This window comes from Larus michahellis, chromosome 2 (genome assembly GCF_964199755.1).
Source record: "Larus michahellis chromosome 2, bLarMic1.1, whole genome shotgun sequence".
Classification (NCBI taxonomy): domain Eukaryota; kingdom Metazoa; phylum Chordata; class Aves; order Charadriiformes; family Laridae; genus Larus; species Larus michahellis.
Genome location: NC_133897.1, coordinates 72,977,043 through 73,003,697, shown reverse-complemented (window position 1 = coordinate 73,003,697; position 26,655 = coordinate 72,977,043). Strand labels below are relative to the sequence as shown.

General features: G+C 45.8%; 1 protein-coding gene across 13 annotated transcripts in view; it reads left to right on the top strand.

The window, feature by feature from the left end:
* Positions 1 to 26,655, top strand: part of ATXN1 (ataxin 1) — a 371,277-nt gene that overhangs the window by 307,878 nt on the left and 36,744 nt on the right. Inside the window, exon 5 of one of the 13 annotated variants that reach the window (XM_074575872.1) lies at positions 5,983 to 6,069. The exons of the other annotated variants lie outside the window; for them this stretch is intronic. The gene's annotated coding sequence lies outside the window, so the exon portion shown is untranslated. The remainder of the gene's footprint in view (positions 1 to 5,982; positions 6,070 to 26,655) is intronic. 13 annotated transcript variants of the gene reach the window in all.

The window sequence follows — 26,655 nt, the reverse complement described above, 5'->3', positions numbered from 1 at the left end:
GCTGGCTTTATTTCAGTTGCAGGTACCAATGCTTCTTCCTAAAGGGTTGCTGCCTCTCCGCCTACAAACTGCAGCCCTGTTTCCCTCCCACACCTCGTTGGAGAGCACTTTCCCTGAAGTAAATCAAACCCAAGTGCTGTCTCCTCGCTTTTAATGGCCCAGCTCAGCTCTGTGTATCAGGGCTTTCGCCATCAGCCTGGTTTTAACCGGATCGACACATCCTCCTGGTAACAGCCCGTTAGTATAAATGTAGAAACTTGTAGAAACATTTTCTTCTCACATTGTTTGCAGGCTTCTCATCAAGGAAACCATTCGAGGATAATGTCCAAGACTTTTTTGGAGTCCTGCTGCCTCCCAGACAAAATTATTGGTCTTTGGAGGCCGGTGCCAAGACCCACCTCTCTGAGCCTGCAGTCCCCTGCTCCCTGGGACCCAGAGCACAGGGGTTTGCATTAGTGCATCCCACCCCCGCTGTGTTTTCACTCTGACATGGGGTTGAGGAGTTATACACGCTTTTGGTCTTGGGTCCTTCATCTAAGTATTCAGCAGAGAAGTTTCTTACAGAAGCATGTTTGTTTTGGGTAAAGGCTTTCCTGTTAAGTGTATTGTCCTGTGCACTAAAAAAAAATATTTCCCCTTCCAAGAGATAACCAAAGCAATGCAAGGAGAATGTTTTGATGAAATTGGAACAGGGATGGAGAGGAGGAGCAGCAGAGACTCATCTCCTGCCAGTGTCCACTTAATGCTCCTAATAAAGTGTAGTGCAGCGCTCTGACACACAGCAGAAACTTGCCTCAGTGAGTGATGGCTTGTTGTGCCTACTGCTCTCCCAAGCATAATTTATGAACAATAAATATGCAACAGTGATAAGATTGCAGAGTATCTGATTGTGCTGTACTGAAGTCCCCGCAAAGCTTAAGACCTGTAGCTGTAGGTCCAAACTGAAGTAAGGGAAGGAGACATCCCTGGTGGTGAAATCCCCCCTACACTCTTGGCCAGACATTCTCCAACGCACAACCCTCGCACATGTACCGTGTCAGACAGTTCCTTGGTGTATCAAGGAAAGACCAGCCTTCCTTGCCCCTAAACCATCCCCATAGCCCCGTTATGCTTCTGGCAGATCGTTCGCGCCGTGGGAAGGGCAGGGCGGGTGTGCAAGGCAGATCCTGTTGCAGCGAGCAGAGGGAGCGTTGTAGATATGCTCTGTACCGATCTCCCATTCCCATGTGCACCACGAGAAGCACTGAGACGCGGCATGAGGAGGAGCGGAAGGAGCATCTACTTGAAACGCTGATGGAGCTTGATGGCCTTGGCTGCTTTACCGGGTCAGGTTTTCCTGCAGCGGCAATGGCTGGGCAGCAGCTCTGGCGTTTCTTCCCTGCCTTGGTGCGAGTGGCAGCAAGATGTGGCTGCTGCTGATGGGCAGGGGGAACAACTGCCTGTTTGCAAAGATTAAAGATCCATCCTCAATGTGTTGCTGGAGCAGGTGTGGGGATTAGCCTGCCTCGGCATGGCTACGGAGCGAGCTGGGTTGCAGCCTGCTGGGGCTCCTGTGAGCGAGGAGGTGGTGGTGGTTGCCTGCGTGCCTGCGAGTGGGCTGTGCATGAGAGTCAAGGTGCAGAATTTGCAAACAAAGATCGACAGGGCAAGTCCTTCAGTGCCACCTTGGCTGTGGAGAGCTCTCATGCCGAGGCCTGGGGCAGCACCGGCTCTGGGGATGTGGCATGGCGGGGGAAGTGGTGGCACATGTGGTCACCGGGCCAGCAGGGCTAGTGGAGGGAGAAGTTTTGAAATGACAGCAAGGGTAATGGCTTGCTTGAAGCAAACCACGGCTTCTTTAGGATGCTGCAGGCAGGGCAGGGCCAGGCACCCTCCTGGTCCTGGTCCTGGTGAAAACCAGACAGGACTGTCCTGTCATTACATGAGCCTTATGTAGAACTTCCATAAATATATTTCTGGATTTCCCCAGGCTTGGCTTCCTTCTCTTTCCCTTTTCCCTTCCTCTTCCCTTTCCCCTGCCATCCTCTTGCCCCTTTCCTAAAGATTTGGCCTGCTTGGAGTCTGAGCCTTTCTTTTTCTAGAAAATAATAACGGTAATAATTTTTTTTTTTCTTTGTTCTGAGGTTTTTGTGCCTCTGGTAGCTCAGTTGGAGCCATAGTACGGTGTCTGAAACTGTGTGGATTTAGGCGTGGCAATACAAGCCTTTTACCCCTGCTCAGATACAAACTAACTGCATGTTGTGTGTGTACTGTAGGCCTGGTTTGTGCAATTTTTTTTTAATCCAAAGCATAGGCATGATCCTGCACCCTTGCAACGCATGCAGATACACACGTGCACTTACCTGGCAAGTCCTGCTTAGAAATAGGGCAGCCCCAGACCAGTGAGTCTCTCCATTGATTCCAGCAGGCAGTGCTCATTTCCGGAGCCAGGATCTTCTCTGGTCAGCCCTGGGAGGGCATCCTCCTGGTCTTGCAGCATGGCATCCCTGGTCCCTGATGCAGGACAGCATTTTATGTACGTGCAAATGTGTGTTGTCATGTTGCCCTTTGAGTCAGTGCCCTGTTGTAGGGTGGAATATTGCTGCTGTGTTTGACTATTATTCTTTACGAGGTAGTCAGTTGCATCGTGCTCGGGAGCACAAATGCACATGGTGAAGGATTTGCAGGGGCAGGTGGTAGCCTGTATTTTTCTTCTGTTTGCAGTTTTTAAATAAAAAAAAATTTTTTTTCAAGTTCTACACTGTCAAGAATGTGGGTGTCTGGCTGAATGAAAGAAAAATAAAATAAACTTGCATAATAAACACACTAGTAAAGTTGCAATTTCCCTAAACTCTTAGCATAAATACAACCACTTTTGGGGGTTGCTTTGCTTGGTCGCTTATCCAAGGAAGAGGAGCAACCTTTGGAGAAAGTTTCCCTGAATGCCTTTCCTTATTATAATTATGTTAGTTATTAGCGATGCACATACTCCAGTTACAGCATGAAATGCTACTTTCCGACAATATCAGATCTGCTTTCTTTTACATCACGTCATACGTCAAGTATGGAACAAGAATCCAAAGGCCTTGGGTATATCTGCATGTGTTTTTAATACATATATATATATTTATTTAATAATGGTATTTTTTCTTTTTCAGCATTTTAGAAGTTGACTGCCTAGAGGTAGGCACCTGGATTTATATTTAGGGACTGAAGTAAGTGGGATGGCTTTCAAAGGTCCTGCGTACCTGCAGCTCTCAGTGAATTAATTAAAAGCAGATGTTCTTTTTGGCAAGTTTGACAGAAACAAATAGGAGATGCTGGGCGCCCAGCACCTTTGAAACACTAGCAGCTTATTCAGATGCCTAAAGATGGAGTGCAGCGTTTAAAATTAGGCACCCAAGTTGGAAAAGTTTTAGCCCTGTAATCACAACAATCACTGTCCCCTCTGTCCTGAAGTGCTGTAGCAGAGATTCATCCGAGAAGCCGGAGGTTTGTACGTGGGAGTGAGCAGGGACAGAGTCTGTGTCTCACTGCGGTGGAAGCGAGCTCGGCTGCCTGCCTTATAGCACATGCAAATGAGGGTCAGATGGCTTGACAGTTGGTTCTGAAACTAAATAGAAATTATGCAAAATGGGTTTGATTTTGCACATATTTTTAGGTTTTGTCTTTTAGGAGTTTGAATCTTTAATTAAAATACCAAAGAGGGGAAAAGAAAGTACAGGCAGCAACTGTTATGTTTCACATATACACTGGATGTAAAGTAATAGCCTGCTATGCTCTTTTTAGGGATCATTTTTATCCCATTGCAACCGAGAATATAAAGCCATCTTATAACTTGCCAGAAGTGACACCTGCTTTCATGCTTCCTAATAATTACTGTAGCTTTGACAGAAAGTACTTGGCAAGATGCATACAAATTATGACTCGCTTCAGGGTACAAATAATGTCGTAATGACTTTAAGAGTTTCTCTTTATGCTCAGGATATTTGCATGTACATGTTTTGTTGGTATGAAGCGAGCAAGAGTAGAAGAGTTTTGGGTGACTTCTTTAACTTCTGAATAAAACTGTGTGTTTGATAGTGCAAGCATACAAATAGACTAGAAAAGGGAAATCAATACTAAGGTTTTCAGTGGCTATTTGAGCATGAGCATGCTTTTTTTCTTTTTTTCTTTGCAACTCTGTTGTTATGAAAATGCCCTGGACATTTACAAAGGATAAAATAACTTCTAGTGCTAGATACTCACAGTTGTCTTGCTAGAGCAGAGAACTTGCCTATGGGTAAGTGGCATCAACCTGCAAGGACATTTCTCCCTCTGCCCTGCCTTGCAGTGAATGTGTTCAGTTTAAAGCGCATTTGGATGTGGTATGTGCTCTTTTCCCCCGTTTTTTCCTATTCTTGCTGCAATTAAGTAGAACTTGAAGTCACATGTATTTATCTGTCTGCAAAATCAAGGTCTTTGTTACATATCTGACCCCAAACTATAGCTAGGAAGTTAATCTTCCGCAGTGGTTGGTAGTTACTGAATCGCCTTTAAAGTATTCAGCTTTTAAACACGTTAAAGCATATATTATATATATAAAAGCCCATTTTGAGAGAAGGTAACAGCTGCACAGAGATCAGTGATGCACTTGCTCAAGATCAGCCCAGAGTCTGTGGTGGAACAAAGATGTGCTTCCACATCAAGTAGCAGAAGGGTTCCAAAGGAGACTTTCCATTCTCTGCATTATTTTATGGTCCAGCAGCAACCTAAAGTTCTAAATTGCCAAGGAAGGGGAGTGTTGAGTTTCCCTGTTCATATCTGCAACCTGTCTCCCTTCCCAGCTTTTATACCATAAAGGCGGCAAAGGAGAAGGCGAAGGGCAGGTATAGGGTACTGTTAAGCACTCACTGAATAGTTTCTGAAGGCGAGTCGAACAATTTCTGAAAACCAGAACGTGAAGTCTCCAGGTGAGCTTCCTTAAAGAGCTGGAAGAGGAAGGCATCGATAAATACACCGCTTTTGCAAGGCAGGATGAGCAACCATGGAAAACAGTTGGGAGTCAGGCAGTTTCTTATCTGAAAAAAGTACAGTATGTTACTTTTCTACCTCTGTTAGGGAACTTAAAAAGACAAATGCCTTTTGCTTCCTGCCTGAAAGAGGCTAAGCTCTTTCTATAAAAAGAACGAATTTGGAAAACGTCTGGTGTGTTTCTGTGTGCGTGCATATTAGTCCGTGTCTTTTATCAGACAGAGCTTTAGGAGATACAAAGATCATGTGTGCGTGGGTCTTTCATTACCAGAAAGACTTTGGCAAAGTGTAGAGAATTCAGACAGCTGCAACAAAGGTGATTAATGGACTAGAGAAGAAAGTTTAAGAATTAAATACATACGGTTTGTCTGAATGAGAGAGAAAGAGGGTGAAGAAACAGGGCGATGTTAAAACAACCAGTCCTGCACCCGAGGGGTATAAATATCCAAGTTTGGAAAAGAGTTGTTTTGGGTGGTCCAAGCAGGATGACTAGGAGTAATGGGATAAAATTCAGCACAGAAAATGTAGGCTGAAATCCAGAAACACTTCCAGCTAGTAAGATCAGCTAGACTGCAGAGTAATCACTGGTGGGAAGGGGTGGAAGCCACGTCGCTCAAGCCATTTGAACTAGACTGAACTCCCCGAGTATGGCACGGGAGAGGTCCTGCGTAGGGGAGGGGTTTGAGCATCTCACCTTTGAGGTGTCCCCCCCTTTCTTCGCTGCATTATCTGTGGGTGGTGACAACATTGACAATGACTGGAAATCGCACAGAGATTTTTGAGCACACTGTATTTTAGCATATATTTGAATAGGGATTTCCTTGCGGAAACACAAAAATCCCTCTCTGTTCAGCTTTCTGCCCTGTAACTGTCTCTGCTTGTTGTACTTGTTAGAAAAAAAGAAAAAAAGCAACCTAACGAAAGAGAGCAGAAGTTGCCTTGCTGTAAAACTACCTAGTGACAAACTTTTTTATACTTCACTTGGAACAGGCTCTTCGGGCTGTTCTCGAAGGCTGAGGAAGAGCTGTTGGCAAGCTGCATACAGCCATTACAAGTGAGAATGACTGAGCAGAACAGGTCTGTTTTACTCATTCACTTTTCTGCTGTATCCAAGCAAGTCATAAGCTCTTAAATTCTACTTTTCATGTAGGGGCTTGGTCTCCACAGTTACGTCTGTTTTTTTCGGGTGGGTTAGGTTTTTTTTTTTGGACATAAAACTAATTTTCCAGTGCATGGCTAGAAAGCTGCAATGTGTATGTTGAAAACCAGGGGGGGTTGTAATAACCCTGTAGGTTTTTTTATGTTACTTATGTTCGGGGCACCATATCCACCACAGCTTCTCCTTAACTGCTAGGTTCTCTTTCACAGAATGGCATGGAAAGGAAATGTTTACCTTCCCCTCCCCGCACTGCTGTGGATTGCTGATGCTATACTCTCTTTGCTGCTCCATGGATAAACTAAGGAGCTAAAGCTATCGCCTCCTTCTTTTCAATTCCTTCAGGTCAAGTCCATGCTATGACGCTGTAGAGAGAAAAGTCAGCTGCTGGGACAGCTGTTCACCTGAAGCTGGCGGGGTTTGCATCCTCTGATGCTTTTTGAATAGGTGTGGGAGTGGGCACATAATCCCACACAGTGTTCCTGATGCAGGGCTCCGCTGCGGCGTGTGGACCAGGCTGGCAGCGTCCTGCATCTGTAGCTGCCTGGTGTTTCAGTACTGTTTTCTCTCTCTCCAAGAGCCCCCTGAGTGGGGGAGAGGATTTGTCTGGCTTCAGACAGGCTTAGATGTCACAGCTGGGTTTTGTACGGTTTTCGGAGTCTCTGAAAAGTAAGGTTAATGATTTCATGCTGCCACCTAAGTACCAGAACACGAGTAGGGTACTGGAGAGAAGTACACGTTAAGGTGTCATCGAAACATTTATTTCCTTAGCAGGAAATATTGATCCTGCAAACTATATTCTATTACAACGGCTTTATTTCTCCTATATTAAATGACTGATGCAGACTATATTTAATCAATTTGTGTGATGGATGATGGCAAACTGATGTAGCGGTTGGTCACTATACACATCTTAGTCTGCTACTGGCTGGTTGGCTGCTTTCAACAACCCAAAAATAGGGTTTGGCCTGAAAATCAAGGTTTTAAATGTTTATTTTGTCACTTAGTAATACACTGGGCTTTGGTTGCCTCATTTACTCATTTTTTTATCAGCATTTATCGACACTGAGTAATGGCTGCAAATAATGAACCGTGCTTCTGCTTGTTAATGTGCTTTTGTTGTTTTCATTGTTTGTAAGCCTGTTTCAAAGGAGCAGTTGGGGTCATCTCTCAGACAGCATTGTATCTTCCTAAGTGTATGCTGGTAGAAAACAAAAATGATTCAAAAATGGTTGGGAAACTTTTGAATGAAAGCCCATGTTCCAGATCTGGGAGGAAAGTAGCAATTTTTTTTGGCGATGTTTATGAGGTGTTCTTTGCCTTTTATTTGCTTTTTAAATTAATAGTACAGTCAAGAAGCAGCTGAATGGAAGCAGTGGTAAAGAAGAATAGAAACAGGAGCCGTGTTTCTATTAAGTCCTGTAGAATTCAACAGAAAATATGATCCTCCTTATATTATCTCAAGTTTTTCTGTAAGTAGTCCTGCTAGGTTCAGATTCTGAGATAGTTTTTAAATGGTCTCGTCTGTCATTACAGTTAGATCTCAAAAGAATAATATATGAAATGCATGTCTCCCCCATCCTTTGGTGAACTAATTTTAACCTAATGAATCAACTGCAGTGCTGCCTTCCTCAGCAGCCATTACAGAGGGCACAAATGGTACGACGTTTCTGTATCACACGTTTAACTTTCTCTTCGGAAGCCAGCCTGTTCATCTCTGAACGAGCAAATGTTTTAGGGTATGGCTACACTTTTGTTTCCTCAGTGAAACTACCGTCTCAAGTGGAGAAATCCATTTAACTGGTAAGATTGGTTTTGGAGGGTTTCTAGTGGGTAGCTTCCAGTTACTGCTGCCCTTCTCACTCCTTTAGTGCCACCTTCTTCTCCCTAAGGAATCAGATGAGGATTTGGTTGTTCAGTCCTGCTGACAGCAGAACTGAAAGGTCAAGAATCCTGATTTTTTTCCACTTTGAAGGCTAAATGGAAGGTTGTGCCCCCTTGGCGGGGGGCATGAGAAGCAAGGTGCTCACTCTCATCTGGGCATCTTGGCTGTGCAGGCATGATTCAGCCAGGGAACTTCTGCTGGTGTGACTGCTTGGACTCACAGCTGGGAAGGCTCCACCTGGCCCTGGCCAGCAGCACAGGAGATTATATTTCCAGGTTCCTTGCGGCTCTGCCAAAGCCATTCTGCGCAGGCACGTTGCCTGGGACTGCCTCTGTTCATTGTCTGTGGAGGTATGGGACTGTACGGTAGTGGAGAGCAACCCCTTCACCAGTATAACTCATCCCTCTTGGTCGGGGCGTTGAGTCCTGGTCCTTCAAAGGGATTTGTGTGGGCAGGTTTGGTCTTGTACCTGCCCAGCACATCAGTTTGATGAACAGGGACTTTTTGGTGACTAAGGCAAACTGAAAGAGGATGCAGTTTCTTACAGTACAGCAAAGAGGATAGAGAGCTTGCCTTTAGCTTTTGATAGAAGAAGGGAGTTGTGCTTGGCTCCTCTCCCTGAAATACCCTGATCTCCAGTGCTGTCAGTCTGACATTGTTCTCAGCTGAAAGTTGCTTAAAATAGAGAGGAATAAAGGAGCGAGGAAGATGCTTGGAGAGAAGTTGCCTGTGTTTTGCTATCAAACCGTAATGTGAAACGTGCTGTTTTGCAGATTGGGGTAAGCACACAAAGATTAAGAAGCACCAGAAAAATTGCAGTGGGTCAGCAGAATATTGTCTTAGAGATTCCCTCACAGATTTAAAAGGCAGAGGAAGTGAGCAACAGCCAACTCAGAGCTTGGCCTGACATTTGCGGACGGCATGTCAACGAGTCTGGGTTGTAACTGTAAAGGTAAATGGGACACTGACACGGATGAAGTGGCACTAAGTGTAGAGCGAATCAGCCTCACATGGCAGCAGCTCCCTTTAGGACTCATCGGCTGTGCCAAGTGTGAGACGAGCATCTTGGATGAGATATAAATGGTTCAGCAGCAACCGTATTTCAAGAGTAAAGAGCAGGCACCAAAAGGTTACAGGAGAAGCAGGCAGAAATGTAAGAAGCCGAGGGATGATCGCAAGGGCTAGAATTATTCAGCAGAGGGAAAACCCTGCGGACCAGTCTTGTGATGAATAAAAATACGTATTTCAGTGTATCATAAACAGTCCTTGCCTTTTACACACACACACACATTAACACATCTGTAATTACCAGCAGACTCACCTCAAAGAAGATGGTGTTACTCTTACTTTCCCATCAAATTTAAATATTCAGATTTGTGAGAAGAGCTGTGGAGTTGTTCTGTGTATCCTGGCACAGCTGTATACCGAGGGCTGTTTTAGTCAGTCTCTCCATCCTTCCACCTTTCATCAGTGTGACTGGGATTTCTGTGCACACGTGGGGACAGCCTTCTTTCCCTGTACGCGTGACTTTCCTAATAGAAAAGTTTGCGCATGTGTACTTATGTAAGGGTGTATGTGTGCGGGAAGAATTGTCAAACCTGAAAATTACTACTTCTTTTTTTTTCCCAGTGAGTTTCAGAACTAATTTTTAAAGCTTCAGTGCACAATGGAAAGACATTAGAAAAAGTAAATAAATTCTGGATTTCAGATGTGGGGTGGTTGGGTTTTTTGCCTTAAACCAAGGGAAATAAAGCACTGCATCTTATTTTTTCTGTAGGAGAAAAATAGTTCAGCTCCTGTGCTTACTTCCAGCAAAGAAACAAATGCTTCTGAATGTGGCATGTGCAGTTCCTTTTTTCATTGTGAGGGGGGGCTTTGTTAAGCATTTAAGAAGCTGGAGGTGTGATTAATGTAGGCACCATCTCATAGCTCTCACATCAGCAGATCTTCGCTCCCTTTTTAGTATCACCGGGAGCTTGCTTGATGTGGTATGAAGAGGAGAGTAGCGCTCTGCAAGTAATTTTCGCATGCAAGATGATCTTTGTAATTCGTCCAGGCTCTGTCCTGCGTGAGTTCAGCAGCAGCGGAAATAAGCAGAGTTTGGTGTTCGTTTTCTTTCTGGGCTTGATCCTGGGTCTGTTGACAGATGGTTTATACTGGTTTGAATGTTACTGGAGTTGTGCCCCGGTGTGTGAGTGGGAGTGTGAGGAGCATGCCTACCGTCACATGCGCTGCTGAAGTGGGGAGAAATGTCAGTCTCTTGGTATACTGTGATAAACTGAACCAGACCAGCATCTCTCTGCCCCCTGACCTGTGACAACGCAACAAAAATGGGTAATAAAAAATCTGTCCCAATCTATTCTTGCACAGGAGCACAGTCTGCAGCCTCCTGATAGGAAAAGAAAAAAAAACGACCTGGTTGAGCAGAGCCAGTGCCAGCATGACCTGTGTTGGGAAAAGCGCCTCGGGAGTGAGAGGAGGGAGTGTGTTTTGCTCCTGACTGGGATTTAAAATCTTTTTTCTTTGTCTCAAATGTAACCGGAGTAATCCTCATGGTTTGGCTGCCCATCCTGCAGCCTCTGTGTGTGTGATGGGGCAGAGAAGGTGAAAATTTGCTTGCGTTTTTGCATTTAGTGGTGCATCTTGGGAGACGGCTGCTTGCTGCCAACCTCATGGAGCGGGATGAGGTTTCGTGCCTGGTGCTGTGTGCGCAGCCCTGGCTGGTGGGTGTGCTGGGCTGGGCTGGCCCCACCGCCTTACGTACCCCTCTACTGCGCGGCTTGTTGTGGTAGACCGGGGAAGGGAGGGGGGGAGCAGAGAGGTGCAAATCCACGGCTGTTTCAAAGCAAAACCCGGTCTTTGATTGCGTTTCCTGACAAGCTCTATCTTGGGTAGTTTCGTGTATCGTAGTTGCATGCCGTGGAGATAGTGTACCCTTCAGGCATGTTGGACTGAGTTGCACTCTTCCCCTTTGTGCAGTGTTGCCGGTTTGTTAGCTGCAGATTGCAGACAAAAGCTTTTACAATTAGTATTTTAATGGGAGAGAAGAGGAGTGACATTGTGACCCGCTTACAAATGTGCCTGAGATCGTCTGGATTTCAGCCCACATTGGGGAGAGTGAAGTCCTGTTTGCTGGGGATTAGTCCAGAAAACCACCTCTTGTTATCGGTTCTCACCATTTCAAGCCCAAGGGAGCATATTCTGGTGTTTCCAGGTATTCAAGAAGCATATGCCTTCCAGTTGTCCGATTAAAGAAATTCCAGATAGCACGGGGATCATTTCAGAGTCTGTTGAAGCTGAGATTTCCTCAGCGCAGTATTTACAAGCCCTTCTGCTAGCGAAGTGAAGGAAGGAGCTTCTTTCCAAGAAAAATGTAGGCTGGGTAATCTGACATCATTCAGAGTCACATCACCCTACACCCACCAGAATTCAAAGATAGAATGGAAATGGCATAATCTGTTCTCACGGTAACACTAATAGTACTGCTCCCGCAGTTCATTGTGCGTCGTCCCCACCCCGCCATCGCCACAATTAACATTTCTTGCAGTGACTTCGAAAAGTGTTGCCATAACAAGGTTGCTGATCAGCAACTACAAAAATCTTAACGAGGTACCTAATGGAGCTTTTTGTTTCCATTATTTCTGCTTAATATATTCTGAAAAAGTCAGGAGGTTTTAACCTTGCCTTCAGCTGCAATACCCTGGCATGTTTAATAGAATACCACTTCATTTGCACTGAAGCTAGCATCCGCTAAAAGGGCTTGGAGACCCCTCTAATGTAGTCAGTCAAATTGGTGCCTGAAGCCAAAGAAAACGTATATCCGAACACATGTTTTCGGTCTTGAGCTAAAAAAAAATGCACTTCATGTTGAATAGCCTCCTCCAAGTGCCGCAGTTAATAAGCCATGTTGTGTTTTTACTGGAAAAGCATGCTTCTAGCCAAGCATTCTTTGCATTTTTCCCAGGATTTAGTCATAAAATCACTTTAGACATATTGCAAGTACGAAATGTGTGCACATCAGATAAAGGGCAGCAATTTTTGTTTTGCTGTAAAGCTCCATGGAAACATTTTTATCACTGTCAAATTCATTATCCCAAGAAGTCTGGCCCCTTTCTTTACTGTTAACATCTAGCTGGGTAAGAAAACACTGGATGACAGAGACCGCACCAGCAAACTGTAGGTGATGGTGGCTTGGCCAACAAACGCACAGCACCATCTCGGTGGGTTTGGTGGCATCAGAACCTGACTGCATTTTGCATACCGTCTCAGACGCAGGTATCTGGCGCTAATAGCCGGCCGGTGTGCAGATGTACATGTTCAGTCCTGGCTGCCTAATTGTACATGCATAAAAAAGTGAGAAACCTGGAGACTTGCTGAACTATTTTAAGCATTATTATTTCAAGAAATGATTTACGCAAGCGAGAAAAGCCTCTAGCACAGTCGGCAGGCTCAGCCCTTCGAGGCGGTTGCATCTCACAACACACTCTCGCAGCCCCCTCTGGCTGATGCTCTCAGCATCGTTGCTCTGCTCTGGAGCCAGCTGCAAAGTCCTGCTGATGGCTGGAGGAAAACCTTTCCCGGGGGCGAGAAGGGGCAGAGGGGGAGTGAGATTCCTGGAGGGAAGCTCTGCTCAAGTCAGCAGCGGCAAGGTTTTAAAAGAACAAGTGTATACGTGGTTTTATGTATCGGAATAGAGCGATCTAGCTATCAAACATATGTTCACACATACACAGTATACAGAGTAATGTGTATATACCACCTCGCCGAGCCAATCTGTGTTCTGAAGAAGAGAGATATTTAAAGCAACTCTGCAAACTTTATAGCACCGGGAGAGACGAGCTGGGCTTGTCTCTGCAGGGACTTGCAGTAAAGCTGGTCTGATCTGCATTTCTTTGTGTATACAATTTGAGTGCGTATTCGTGGTTAGCTATATAAATGCTAAGAAACAGGCACATGGATTAGGAATACAGATGAAGGGGAAAAGTCCAAGGAACAAAGAGGGGTTACCCAGCCCAACAAAATCTAATTTGAACCCCATGAAGGTGTCGTGGAGCAGTGAAGTGCAGAAGGTCATTTAAAAGCCATCCCCATGGGCCAAAAGAGCACTGAATCATCAACACCTCACTTCTTTGGGATCAGCGTCTTTCTCCTCACTTACTGTGGCAGGCAGCTACCTGCCGGGTTTGAAGAGCAGGCAGGAGCCAGGAGAAAGCCAGGACTGACTGTGCCATGCTTGGTCTTTGCACGGAGGGGCAGAGTGGAGGTAGCAGGGTGACAGCTACTTGTTTGTAGTCAGGAAGCTGTGCTGTGCCCCAGCCGTGGTGTAAGGTGCTCACCACCTGCCCATGGTGAGTCATTCTTTTTGACAGATGAGTAAAACATCAGTGCTGTGCTATTCGTTCTTAATCATCTTGGGAAAAGATTAGCCGATAGGTTTGGGGCCTTTTGCAACTGGCACATTTGTTGGTGAAATTTTTGCTATGGTGTAATGTGTTGGGGTAAATTTCACAGATGTGTGAGTCCGGGTTAGGAGTTGAGTGCAGTTCTCATCTGGTGCAGAGGTCTATGATAGGAAAGTCAAGAAAATGTTTTTGAGTGTGCAGCATTCCCATACACGGCATATAACAGAAGTGTCGGTCCTAAGCTATTCCTTCTGCCGTGGGAGCACCCTGTGAAAGAGCTGCCTCCATGGGGTTCAGCTGGCCGGCAGGACTGCTCCCTTCCACCCCCGTCTTCCCAGGAAAAAGCTGGTTTCTAAGCCTAGATCCCCTGAAACAGCCCCAACAGGGGAAGAGGTGGAGCACGGGATCATCAGAGAGGGAGCTGGTTCACTACAGTCATCTCTCTGCTCCCTGGCATCCTGGCCGGGATGTGTCAGCTGGAGCCTCCTGAAGGAGGGCAGCTCTCCAGGGAGGATCTCTCTTTTTGCTGGCCAGACTCCACCGATGGGAGCGAAGTACCAGCAAAAGTCAGGGTAAAATCTTGAGGGCAAGCTTCGTAACAATAGTGAGAGTAGTTGGGTTTTCCTTCGCAGGGTCATACGCTGGAGATACAGTTGCAGGTTTATGTGTGGTTCACCAGAGATATCACACTGCATTCATTTTGGATCAGAAGGGGCTGAGGTTTCTCCCATTATAAACAAATCTCTGAATCTCCTTACTAGTTTACTACCTGAAATATTTGAGCACTTTGCGCTTTTTTTTGACAACTTGGCTTTTTTCGACTGCATGCACTGTAGCAGCTTTCATAGAGGAGGAACTTTATTCCACTGCTGTCTTTCTAAACGCCTTTTTTTTTATTGTACCTAATCAATCTTGCCGTGTTACTAAGAGCAACATCCCTGTTGGCCAGTCATAAAGCTGGAAGTCTTACATGGCCTGGTGTGTAGCTGGGCACAAAGCTCCCTTTCATGACTTCGTCTGGCTGCATTACCAGCCATGCCGAGATCACAGTCCCGATAAAATGGTGTTGAAAGCACTGAGAGTTTCAGGCTTCATGCTCTCTGACGAAGGGATAATTTTAGAATGTTCTTCCCCTTGATAATAGTAATTGTACAGCAATGTAACTGTTGGATTTAAGAGTTAGATCAGTGTAAATGAAGGCAGAATCAGATCATTGCTTCTGAGGCAAAGAACAAAACTCTTTATATCAGCAGTTATAAATGTATAAAAAAATCGAAATGTGCATACACACACAAAAATCTCCATCCTCTTAAGGCAAGACTGTAAATAATTAATATAATAACCTGCTTACAAATTCAATCTAGGTATATTAAGTTAGTCAAGACATTTCTGATTAGTCCTCTTTTTTATCTTGTTTTGCTTCCTCTGCCCCCATGAAAGCAGGTAGCTTCCACCTGCGTGAAGAGCAAGCAAGCATTTTTCCTTCTGGTTTGAGAGCTGCATTTTCAAAAGGATCTTTTACCTCTCCCAGGTTTACAAGCATGTTTTTCTGGGTTTGGTTTTTTTTTTCTATTCAGATTTTTCTGTGCTTCCAAAAAAAATAAAATGCAGCACATTGTATCCACATTCCTAGGGGCAAATTTTGCTGCTCTTTGCAAATAAAGAGCTTAAAGACTTCTTGCAAGGTGATTGTACTAAACAAATGTAGTAAATAATCCTGAAATTGCAATGCGCCTCATTTACATTTGAATGGAATTACTTAGACGTGGGATGTCAGTGGTATGAGTGGCTCCAAGTATGCTGTTTCAGGTTTTGTGTTCGCTAATACAGGCGGTTTTATCACTTGCATGTATAAAAAGCATGACACTTTGAAAAGAGTACGAATCTCACTTGACTTTGCTCTTCTGCGGGTGACTGAAGTTAGGGACCTAAATAAAGCTGGTACGATACTTAAAGGTGCTGAACAACTGCATCTTCTGTTTGAGTAACAAGGAGATGCAGCTGCTTGGCCCAGCTAAAAATCAAGCATTTTTTTAGGTTCCTAAAAATGGATTTCGAAGCCTAACTTAAGAATATGGGGTTGAAAACACTGGTCCACACAAAGTCCATTTTCAGCGATGAACTGAGCAGGGACACAGATGTTCTCCGATGCTTGTGCAGAGCAACTCGTGGTTGTTACAAGAAGCCCTTCGTGGAGCAGTGTGGGACGGAAAAGGCTTTCTTCAAAACAGTGTAGCCATAGAAGTTCTGGAGGGGATTCGAGGACCTGCAGTACCCGAAATCATTTTGCTTCTGGCAAATAGAGGTCATGAGGTAGAAGCCCCAAGTTCTGGTCTTTGAGAGCTAAAAAAAAAGCACCTTACGTTACTCCAGAATGTAATGGCTGCCTCTTACAAGCACACTTTTGCATCCCGGCTTTGCTACGGTAGCATGGATCATCTTATCACGGATGTGACCTGGAGGTAGAACATAGCTCCTTCCAGCCATTGTTCAGGTTGAAAGAACCAGGTTGAATTTGCCTTCCTGTACCATGACCTGGATGCAGGATGTAAAAAATCCTTGCCACAGTTTACCCTGTCTGCAGAGGCTTAGCAATCTTGCAATAGTTGATCTTTCTTATAATTTTTAAATTTTTTTTTGCAGTAGGTGAGGGTGCAGTCATGCAGCACTCTAAAACTCCCTCATGTGGGCAATTCAATGGGTGTCTCAGAAGGCACTATATGTTATTTGCATGAGTTGTGGAAGTAATGCATTTACCAGAGATAAAGTGAGCCAGCTGTTGTGCTGTCTGAGTGATCTAGAGGTGGGTTAGATGACCTGGCAGTGCAATGGCAAAATCTTCTGCTGTGTTGGTGGCGTCCACCTAGTTCCCTGCTGCTGCCAGAGGGCCCTGGGCTGGGACACTGTTCCATATGCATGAAGGCAAGAGCGCTGAGTCCTCCAAAATGTAAGTTTGCTAGACACCATTTACGTTAAAAGGGAGAAAGGCAGTGATTCCTGCTTGCAGCTACTTGTCAGCCAGCCCTCTGAACTTGTGTTGGATTGATCTCACTTATCCAAGCTGCGAGCAGGCCCAGTAACAGCAGCATTTATATGCCATTTGCGCAGCAGTGAAGTTTGAGACAACATGACACTTAAATTAGTGTTCTGCCCATTGACAGGTAAGGACAGATGCTGTAGCGTATAGTAAACCCTTCCTGCATCTGCTGCTTTGTAGGATCCTGTGTGCAGTGTTGTGATATGGCTAAGTGACCTGTAAACTCATACTGGATAAATTTGGTTAACAGCAGTGGCTTAGCCCACCACTCCTTTGGGCGTGTGTCATGTTAAGACAGTATTGCCAGAGGGAGGTCAGCAGGCTTGGGTCCAGCAGGTGTGGAAGCGGACTGTGGGGATGAGTGTATGCCACTGATTGATTTCAGGGAAAAGGTCCTCTGGGGATTATACAGTCATCACGCGCTTAAGGGGTCACTGCTATGGCCTGTGCATTTTTGAATAATGGAAGAGATGTGGTCTTGGTCATGCAGCAAGTTCTTGAGCACCTGCTGCCGGTGCGTTGACATGGGTAAGTTATTCTGGCTGGGCTGACGTTGACTTACGAGCTTGTATTATGGCTGGAGCCTTCTTGCCTCAGTGTTACCAGAGAGCGTGCATACCACCCTTCCTTTCACCCTTATTATGTCCTTTTGTAAAATTTGTACCCGCTCACGCAGCTGGGTTTAGATAGGGTGAAATGTCCTCAGATCATAGTTAGATTACGAGGAAGAAATAAACACAAAGTTGCATGCATGGCTTCGTTTTATTTTGGGAGAAGTGTTTGAAAGATCCGAGAGTAAAATTTAGCACAGAATGTTTACATTAAAAAAATATATATATTCTTCGCTTGACTTGCCTTTGAGCATTTTCTTAAAAGTACTAAAAGAACTCTTTTAATGAAGCATAAAAATTGATTGTTTCTTGCCAGGAGGGATCGTCTTCAATCTTGAGAAACTAAAGACTTCATGAGAACCACAAGAAGAATATCTTCTTGAATCATTTACATTTTTCCCCTTTTGCAGGCTTATGTAACCATGCAGAAAATCTAATAATAAGTGCGCTATTAGTATCCAGTGTGGCACCTTCTGCAGGCTGAGGTGTCATATTATTACAAATAATGGTGCAGAAATGTTGTAGATGTGGAGAGCTTCTGTACGTGGTTTATTTGAGTAACCTTTATCAAAAAAGATCTTGGGCTAATTGAATCCGTCTTTGCTTCTGTTTTACTATTCTATTTTATTGTTTGAGGGAGGAAGAGCCTGGCTGCTTGCTTTTGTTTCTGTGAAGTCTGGCATTCTATTAATGGTGTTGGAAGGAATAGGCTAGTAGCAGTACTCAGAACCAGGTGTCTTGCGGTCTTTTATTTTTACTTACACGCCCACCCCTTCTTTGTTCACCCACCCACAGGCTCTTGAGGATTAAACCTGACCTACAGGCATCCTTTTCGGTTCTGGTCTCAAGTCCCTTGAGCAGGGATTGTCAGCCTTGTGTCGAACACTCACGCAGGCAAGGCTTCCAGGCTGATCTGCTCGTACAGCCTTACCACTGGTGTGTTCAAACTCGGCTCGGCTCCACAGTCCTCACTGATGGGACTGCAGGCTTAGCCTGAAGGTGGGCAGCCTACTGAGCAGCAGCAAGCGACCTGCAGGGTCTTTTCTTCCCTAACTATTGCAAGGAACTCCGTCTTTTCTGTTGCAAGCAACTCGTCTTATTTTTGTTTCTGTCTGTTCCTGTCACTCTGGTACCCCACCAGCAGCGATACCCACACCCAGAGCATCACCCCTCTTGCAGGTGCCCACAACGTCCTCACTCTCTAGGCAGTTCCCTTCCTCCTGGCATCTCTTCGCCTGGTTTGGTGCAAGCTGTGCGCTCAGTTGTTTCTCCAGGTGAATATTTACAGCGTAAGTCCTCTCCTCTGTGGTTGTTACCATGTGCTTTGAAGACACCATAAAAAAACTAATAATGAAAAGTGTGATGCTACTTTTGTGTTAATTACCCCTCTAAGCTGACCCCTGAAAGAAGAGAGAGCATGAAAACGCTGTTGTTGGTATCTCCCTGCTCCTGGAGTGCCAGGGTGCTTTTCTTACCAAAAATGGTTTAGGAATTGTCCTGGTCTCCAAAAGAAACTCCTGAAACCTCTGGGTATGTCAAATGTCAGCTGCCCCTTTGCTCACAAGGGGATGCAGCACGGTGCCAGCCACCCTTTCCTGGCTGCAGCTCCCCTGTGCAGAGTCCTGGCCGTTCCCCGTGGATGAGTCTCGCCACCAAATGAGGCAGTACGTTGGGTGGGGGCCATGCCGGGGTCACCCCACAGCCTGTCTCACTCAATGCCAAGCCTTTGCTCTTGAAAAGGTGAAAGTTCCAGGTTTAAAAACATGTTTAAATGTGGCGTTAAGGCACAAGGGATGTAACCGCAACCTCACCAACCTCATTCTCCGGCAGTTTGGAGTAACTGGACTTGTAGGCTTTGCAAGGTGGTGATTGAGAGGGATGATTTGGGATACAAGGTAACCTAACCGTTGCCATTGATAACCGTTCCTCGTTTTTATAAGCAATGTCACTGCAAAAAAGGGTTAACCCCCCCACCCCAAAATACACAAGAAAGAGGCTGGCTGTTTGCTGTAAGCTCACATGAAATGGGGCATTTTTCAAAAGCCCCAGTACCCTGCATCATACAGCAATTCCATTTGGTGCATCGGACGTGTTCGTTATTGTAACAGCTGATAGCATTCAGTTAAATGTAGAAGATTGTGCTTAGTGTAACTCTCCAGGGTTGTTTTACTGTTGTTTCCTCCTGTGTGTTTTTCCTAGACAATTTAGCGCTTTGTGGCAGGGACCTAATCCTGCAAGTTACTGAGCACCATGAAATCCCATTAAAGCCAGTGCATTCAGCTCCTTTACGGATTGTAACTTTATTTGATGCAGGTTGTGGCAGTGCTTTGGCAATAGAAATAAAGCTATTTTTAAAGGTCGTTGTGTTGTAAGCTTTTTTAAAGCTGTACTCACACAATGGATCTCTCTTAAATCTGTACTTCTTCCTGCTAATCCCGGAGAATTATTTCTTTCCCCTTTGGTGTTCTTTGCTTTGATTTTTTTCTTTTTCCTTAATAATGTATTTTCTTTTATGGCTTCTCCTAGTTCCTTAGCTTTGCACCCCTTCTCCTACTTGGGTGGGTCTTTTTAAGTCTTTGTTAGCTGGGGATCGTTTCCCAGCAGTGGTAGCTATGGGATTCCTGAGGTCTCTGCCGCTTGAAACACTCATTCAGAACTATATTGGATAATTTCCTGGCCCATTTCCCTTCCATTTTACTTTTAAACATCTGATAAGTTTGTTTACAGAAGCTAGGGTGGTTGATGCCAACTTAAAGAGGGGCTTTATTCACATGCCAGTAGCACGGGGGAGGGCTGAGCTGAGTGACTGTGATGCCCTCCTGCTTGCAGTAACAGAGAGGGAAGCCATTACAAACTTCAGGTCTAGAGCCCAGTCCAGTATTCCCTTCCTGGAAGAGCTTGGATTTTGCTGTTTAGGAGATCTTTAGTGTAAGGTATGTGTACTATCGTCATATGTATCTTTTCAATCCAGGCCACTTTTTTGAGAAGAAAACTGATTGTGAAACCCAGGCAGTAGAAATTGCTTTGCTGAACTGGCAAAAGCCATTCTCCAGTGCCCAGCCCTTGTAAAAACATCCTTCGCAGGGAAACCTCTAGGCTATATGGGGACAGCGGTGCAGCTCCTTCCTACAGTTGCGAGGTACAGACCTTTATATTGCGGATGCATGGCCGCATGGCCGTGCATCTGTTTGTGCCCTGGAGAGCTTGGTGGTGGAGGTGCACGGTAGCACTTCTGCAGGGGAAGAGCCAGCCCCTCGCATGCTGGAGGGGGAAGATTGCGCTCTGTTGTATTTCTTCTTGTGCTTGGGTTTTTGTCCCTTTTGCTCCCTGCTTAGGCTTTATTGGTAAGAGGAGTGTGAGGTCAAGACTGCGCTGTTTATTTTGCTTCTCAGCTAACTGAAAAATAGAGCCTTGCCTCGCTGCAGCCTGCCGGGGACCAAACTTAATGGTCAGTGTTTTAATTTAAACGATGCCAGACGTTAGGCGAATGGTGTAAAGGGCAGTCGGTCAGCCCTTCCTTCCAGCATTTTGCTGTACATCCAAGGCTATCAAACCCTTGCTCGCAGACGGCATGTGGTCGGCCAGTGGCCGGAGGGGAGCTGCTATGCCAGGAGACCTGGGACTTAGCTGCGCACCCATGCCCACTGCAGAAACCTCCCATCCTGGGAGAGGAGCCGCTCTGTGGTGGTACCCTGCTCTGTTCCCTGAAGGTCCTTCTCCTCCCTGAGATGTGGGGACTGTGTTGTGTGTTTTCTGAGGATGTGAAAGCTTGTCTGTGTGGCTCTGGGAAAGGCTGATGGCATTGGTTTAGAGTCAAGGCTGCTTTTCAGAAAACACAAGCATAAGGGCTGTGGTCATACATCCAGAAATAGAGGCATCTGAAAGAAGAGGCCAGCAGAAAGCTTTTGTCTTTTTAACCTGGTTGTGTTTCTGCATTGTGAAGATGATGAGAGACTTGCCGTGAGATGGTGTGATGAGAGACACTGCGCCGGGAGCTCACGATAACCACTAGGAAGCTGTGGGGAGGAGCAGCAGACTCCTTCGCTTCACGGGTTTCACAATCGGGAGCTTTTCTGGTACTGGGTGATCATCACATTCCCTCTCCCGTGACAGGGGAGGAGGCTGCTCCCCTTTCAGCCTCTCCCACTCTTAAGCTGTTTATTCACATTAAGTGGTGAGGAGGCTGGTTCAGCCGTACTTCTCTGGTGTCCTTAGTTAACACAAGGATCTGGCAGTTGTATCTCTGATTATTCTCTCACCATCCCTACCTTTTAAAAATATTTCTCTTTAATTGCTGCTTTGTCAGCTGTGTAATATTGTGCTGTGATCCAAAAGTGCTTGTTAAATAAGGGATTTGAGGCTGCAGGGGATTGAGCTGATCATTATGAGTCTGAGAATGGGACCTGTGAAGCATGTTATCTGAGGCCTCTGTGGATAGTTATATTAAATGAATGCTTTTGTGATAAACAGTTTTTTTCAAACTAATCAATTGTGTGAGAGCAGGGAGTAAGCCTAAGCAAGCTGGATGATGAGGAGTGGAGAGCCACAGCTGCTACCTGTTTCCATTGCAGTGCCATTAATGAGCAGTTAAAGACTGTATCTCAGCCCAGTGTTTCTAGATCCTTTGCTTTTTTTTCACTGCCCTTGCTTAAAGGTGGCCCAGAAAGGAGGCCAATAGGCAGAAGGCATCAGGAAAATGGAGCAGGGAAGCAACGCTGTGCAGTTGTCCCAGGATGTCGTGGGGCTGCCATCAGCCTTCCCAAGTTGCTTGCTCAGTGGAGGGGTCCGTGAAAGAAAGGAACTGCAGGAAAGGGGTGGAGAGTGACAAGGCTGCAGTACGAACCACGTCTCCTGCCAAAAAGCTGTGTAACAGCTGTCATGCCTGCGAAAGACGGTTTGCTTTGAGCATCTTCTCTTTCTTTTGGGTAAGGAATGGGTCAATTGATAGGCATCGATACAATGCTCTAGCATATTGCTGGGGCCCATCAGGTCTGTGCCTTCCCTGCGTATTACACTCTGGTCTTCTTGTGGGAAGCAGGTACAGCCCCTGGTTGTGAATCAACATGCTGCTGGATGCCACGCAGGGTCGAATGGTAACTCTGGGTGCTGCAGACCACACTGCTTCTGTGGGAGACCCCGCTGAGAAGGCAGGAGGAGAGGCAGGGCGGGCTGCCTGCGGGTAGAGGAGCAGGGAGCCCTGCCCCAGCAACATCAAGCTCCTGCCTTGTTTGCTCTAATAGTTATTTTTCCAAAGGCCTATAAAAGTCGAGTTCTCTTTTATTTTTGCTTGATTGTTATCTGTGCTTTAGAAAAGAAAAAAATGGTTTTGTGCCACCTCGGGTGAGGAGCAGCTTGAGCTGCGCCCTCCCAGGCTCGCCTTGGCCCGTAGAGCCACGGGAGGGACAGTGTTAGGCAATTGCAGCTCCGCGCAGCAGGGTGGGTGGATCCACAGACTTGCCTTTTACTGGGCTTTGGAAGGGTAAGTTTTGGATAGGAAGCAGGTGAGAAGGAGGCAAATCTGGAAGAGGTCTGGTGCGGCAGAAGATAGCAGAGGTTTTCCCCCATCTCCTGCATAGGCATCAGATGCAGCCTGCCTTACAGTACTGACTGGCCAGCAGGAGCAGTGTGAGCCCAAGAGAAAAAGACCTAGCTAGGGGACGCAAAAGGTGAGACGGGATATACGGGACTGCCCTGAGAGTACGAAGGTGGTCTCATCATCCAAGGGGCAGTTGGCTGCACAGAGACCTAATTTCATTGACTCCTTGCATTAGGGCCAATGGCGTTTGTGTTGTGTCCCCAGCGCGAGGTTTTAGTCGCGGCTGATTCTTGCCTTGTTTGCCTGAAGCGCTATGAAATATCCCTTCGCAAAGGGAGGGGGAGGAATGGGCAGGGGTGTGGGAACGCCCTTTTCACCAGCCACTTTGCAGAAAAAAATGTTACCCCTGTGTGAGGTCTGGACTCCCTGGTGGCTGCAAAGGATGTCATGGGTGGTAACACTTCCTACATGTATTCTCTGTTACTAATGGCCATGGTTTCACCATGCACAGGCATGACCCCTTTGGGGCAATAAAAAGCTAGTCTTCCTTCCCTTAAGCTGTCAGCAGTGGGTTTTTTTCTTTTTGGTTTGCTTTATCATTGTTTTCTCCATGAATGTAGAGGATGCAGGCTTTCTCCACTCTAGTCCCTGTACACTTGGTGTGTGGGGTGTGTGTGTATTTCTTCTGGCTCTCTCTCTCTTGCATCGGTAATTTAGAGAAGGTACACTTTTGTAGCACAGCTGTGTGAATTCAGGGGGAAAAAAATAGTGCTACCTGTCTCATGTTTTCTGTTTTCATTCTGCACTGCTCAACCAAGGCTTTCATGTGGCAGGAGTGGTAGAGTCTGATCAATGAAAACATGGGTTGATAAGATCACAGGGAAGTTTGAATTGACGCTTTTCTCACCTTCTAGAGATCTTCCAGCCATGAAGGAGACGTTTCAGGGGCACTGTTTCCTCTATCTGTACACAAAACTGGGAGGTCCTGAGATAAATGAGCCTAGAGCACTTTACTTTCATCATCTCTCCCCTTTTCTCATCCAATGTGGCTTGGGAATGGCAGCTGTGGTCAGGCTAAGAGCTGGAAGGGAGTGTGTGTGTGGGGGGGTTGCCTTCTGCAAGTAGCCTGTTTTCTGTCTATGAGTTCATGACCTGTGCTCCTTTTTGCTTGCTACAAAAGTAGGCCTTATTTTTCTGCTGTGCATGGCTCCAGAGCTATCCAGAGGAAAAATACAGTTATTGGGACATGTCACCCCATTGCTGTTAGCCCTGCGGGGTGTGTTTTTGCTACGGTGAATACAGAGCTGGTGCTGAGTAGAGGGACTGTTTAACTGTACTTCTCTCTTCAGTTCCCAGGAAATCACTTTGACTTGCCATTTTGAATTCTTAAATCTGAAACAATAAACAGCTCCTGTCTTGTACTTAATAGTGCGGGGAGCAAGCAGCTTGTCCACGCGACAGTGCGGGAGGCTGCAGGTGGAAGGATTTCTTCAGCCAGGCAGTCTGGAGGCAGCGCGATTAATTTATTTTCTTCCCTGATCTGTGAACCCTCTCGGCCACCGGAGCATTGAGACTTTCAGCTGTACAGCGTCCTGAGTCTGCCCTCGCACACCTCCCTGTGACTGCCTGACCCCTGGGGCTGCACTCCTCCCTTAGCCCAAGCGCCTGTGGTGCTGTGCCTATGCTGTCCCCAGAAACGGCGCTGTTATAGCTGCAAGAGGTGACAACTGCAGACCTGGGAACTCCGTAATTTATGCTCCCCACGCAAACAAGCATGCATATGCCATTCGCACTCCTGGTGTATTAATAGTGACAGAGCAACATGTGTTTTCCACAAGAGCAAGGCACCTGTTGAGGTTGTTCAAGGTCAGCAAGCGCTGCTGCAGTGATGCTTTACTGCTTTCTGCAGCCTCCAGCATGTGTTGAGGAGGGAGGGAAGGGTTTTTATTAGGCCAAGAGGGGCTGCGGATGGGGAGCCGTCCGGACATTTCAAGTCCACTTGCTGGATTCATACGCACAGCCCAAGAAGGTGGGCAAGTCGAGGAGCTGAGATTGTTACTTGTTGTGGTCTAAATCTGGCATTTGTGATAAGGTAAATGGAAGTCTCCTAGCAACTGAGGTCAGCGTTTGTCCTATGGTGTGTACGGCGCTCCCCGGCAAGGTGCACTCATAAATACATTTTGTTCCGCAGTTCTGTATATCTGCAAGTCTGAAGCCACTGTTGCAATTGCTCTCACCCATTTTATAGGCCAGAAATGCGTTTTAATTAAAGCTCCTCTGCAATTGTTTAAAAATTATCAGATCCTCAGTCACCAGGCAAGTAGCTCAAGGGCATGAAGACTGCCCTTGTGTGCATCATGTGAAACAACATGAGCCAAACTTTGCCCGGCATTAAGAGGCACTGAAAACAACCCGTACTACGTCTAAGCAGTGACTTAGTGGCACTCCTTAGTGTGCTTAGAAGCACTCCTTCAGTGGCATTTGGGCATTATAGTATCCCTTGGGTCCGAGATGCTCTTAGGCAGAGATTTCACGTATCTGATCTTTCATGGATTCCCTTTTGCAGAGCAGAGTCTAGAGCCACTACGCTTTATCCCCTAGAGAAACTGCTATGGGTTTAATCTGGGCACTTTAGAGAAACAGTAGCTGTAAACTGGAAAGCCATTTCCGTCTGAAACATGGTAACTGGGGAGGAACCTCATCCATGCCTCCTGGATGAGGTCTGCCCCCTAAAGGTACCAGGCTCCCTAAAGAGACCAGAGCAGTTGTAAGTGGGTAGTAGGAAAGGGAGAGCAGGATACACAACCAGCTCCTTCCCACTGGACAGCAATGTTTGGAGCTCTCTCTGTTTAGGATACTGGGTCAGGTAAGATGTGAAGAAACTGGGAGAAGGATGTTTGATGTGCTCCACCTGCTAATGCATACAGAGTTTTGGAGAATTTTACACGGAATTTAATGGTAATCCTATTGGCATTGCCGTTGGCAGCACCCTGGTCCTTGTAGGTGTGCACAGATCCAGAGGGAAAGGCATGGCCAGGGGAGGGCAGGCAACAGGCTGGTGGGGAAATGGTCTCCAGGATCTACAAACTGTCTGAGAGGCCCACGCTTTCACTGGTGATTAGGGGCTTCTGCTGAAGGGCTGAAAGCTTTTTGTACCTCTCCAGGTACCTGAATAGGCAGTCTTATAAACTATCTCTTATTCTTTAGCCTTTCTGGTTTGGTTTTCCTTATTTTTATTTTACTGTGATGGGTAAGATTTGACCTACAGAAATTCCATTGTTTCAAGGTAATTTTCCAGGTCCTGCAGAAGATTTTGATGATAGTGTTTAGCAGTTTATAAATGCAGGCCATCTTTTAGTTCTCCACAGACCAAATTACACAAATTAAAACTTTACTGCTAAACAAAAGGGATACTAACTAGATAAAACCAAGAGGAAACATTAAAAAACCAGATTAAGAGAATTACATTCTTTGTCGTTTCTATTTTTAACTCATAGTAGAATGGGCACAAAATACCTCCTTTATATCCCCAAATGTTCAGCCTAGAGTTACTTAGAGAGATAGCTGGGCACAATATACACGCTGTATTCCTCATTGTAGTTTCCATTGTGGCAATCCCTGCCGGTGTTTTCTATTCCTGAGTTTTATCAGTCTGAGCAAGTCTGTTCCTGAGGCTCTGCTGAAAGGCAAAAGGGTGAAAGAACGTTATGTCTACAGAAATGTCAGAAGAAATGCTTTCCAACGTGCTGTGGATCATTAATTTGGCTTCAAAGAAGTGTTTTATACTTTGGGATTTTACAGAGCAGCTACATGGACGATTTTTTACTATTGGACCGGGCATGTTCCCCACGAGGTAACCTTCTAAAGCATTTTCGCAGCTAACGGGATTGCAGACAAATAGTTTCTTGCCTTTGTCCTCCTGTTTTACCTCTGCTCTCCCAAAGAATCCCTCTTAATTCCTCGGTTGCACTTCGGGGTGACATAAGGACAGCGTACCCAAAGTGGAAGATGAGAAAAAACGCAGTGTTAAAACAAA